The sequence below is a fragment of the Capsicum annuum genome, unplaced genomic scaffold (genome assembly GCF_002878395.1).
Source record: "Capsicum annuum cultivar UCD-10X-F1 unplaced genomic scaffold, UCD10Xv1.1 ctg28474, whole genome shotgun sequence".
Lineage (NCBI taxonomy): Eukaryota > Viridiplantae > Streptophyta > Magnoliopsida > Solanales > Solanaceae > Capsicum > Capsicum annuum.
Window position 1 is genome coordinate 25,104 of NW_025834907.1, and position 1,908 is coordinate 27,011.

Below are 1,908 nucleotides of genomic sequence, written 5' to 3' on the forward strand. Positions count from 1 at the left end.
TCATTGGACCAGGTGACCTAATTAGTACAAGCAACAACTATCAATTTTTTATAAAAATGGATAAATTTATGCAGACGTGTACCAACTATATTGTTGCCTTGAACATTAAGGGACTTGGTCCCTTGTAGTCATCTGCTCATCATCAAAACTACATATCATAATTTCCCCCCCTTTTTGATTATGATAGATAAACCACATAGCTTTGAGAATCAATAACCATCCATAACATTTAATCAATGGGATTACCTCTCTAAAGATGAATGTTTCCCTATATCACATGCTTCCATCATCATGCAACATAGGGACCCAGTCCCTTTTGGTCATTTGCTTATCAAGCTTTAATTTCTTCCCTCTATCATCATGTAACCTTTATTCATCTGTTTAACATATCACTTTTTCCCCCTACCAGCATTCCATTTAAGTTTGTAACCCAACTCATTTTAATTATCTTCATTAGTTACACTACGCATGTTCCTTACACAGTCAGTATTCCCCCCTTTTGGCGTCGTTAGAAAGTATGGTAAACTAAAATTAAAATAAGAACAAATTAGTTAACTCATTGCCACTGGGGCAACACTAACATGAAGAATAACTTTGCAATCTAAAGGGAACAAATGTAACACAAAAAGCAAAGATTCATTCATTAGTAGAGGATAAGAATCATTCCAGTCATAATTTAAATATTCTAGGGAAAAAGCCACAAAAAGCAAGAAGGATTAACAGATTTTGAAAGAGTAGGGTCTGGTTATTATTGAGATGACATATCTTTGCATTAAGACTAAGGACCATATTAGTTAATATTGACACCCTCATCATCAGCGCAACATTCTCAGTTCTGAGAATTTCAGAGTCATATGGGCTTGTTTTGGAGAAATGTTTAATTGTCACATGGAGCTTGCTAATTTCTTTATCTTTTGAAGCCAGGTTGAACTTCAGTTCATTTATTTCCTTATTGAGCTCCCTTTGAGAAATGCTACCTGATTTAAGACATTCAATTTTAAGCAGTCTCTTCAGTGTCTTCATGCCAAGAATTTGTAGTAGTTCCTTGGGTTTCAGTTTTACAGACAATACCGAATTAATCAAATACATTGTTCAACCAACTTCTTTAAGGCATGCCATGTTTTCCATTTTTCCTAACAACAACTTTTTGAATGTGTTCCATCATTAAAGCAGGTAGATTAATGAATTCAAAGCTACTAAGGCTTTCCCTCACATACGAATTAGTGACTGAGGTAATGTTTCTATTTTGTAATCTAGGCAATATCACCTTGTTCACGAAGTCAAAGACAAATTGAAATGCACTCTTGAGTGACATCCTATTCACTGTAATCATAGATTTCCCATTGACCTTTGAAGCATTTGCTAAGAATTCTATTGAAGGCAGCTGCTTTGAGATAGTTCTCACTCCATATATAGGATCTTCCAAAATTCATCCTAGTGTTTCTTCATTTAGATTTATTTTCTTTTCTTGGACATGTGCAGTCAGATTTAACTAATCTCTTAATAATTCCAAAGTGAAATAGAATTACCTAACTATTTCATTAAAAATAGTGGAAATAGGTTCTTCCAAGAGATACATCCAACCTTGATGTTAAACCTTCCCAATAAATTCCACCATAACAGGTTCAGTTACCATATTTGAATAAAAAATCCTTCCATTTAACACCTTTTGATTCTTCAAGAATATGATTCTAACTTCCTTGGATACAACCTTACTTTTCTCCCATTCTTTATTCTAGTATACATGATCATAGATTCTTTTTAGCTACTTTCCTCTTCTTGTGACCAGGTCTCTAAAAGGTTAGATGTTTTTTAGTAAAATTTCCAAGCTATTTTCCAGAGATTTCTTGTTTTTTACTGATATTGTTTTTCTTGTGATCAACTATGCTCTTTCCTTGGCTATTTGAC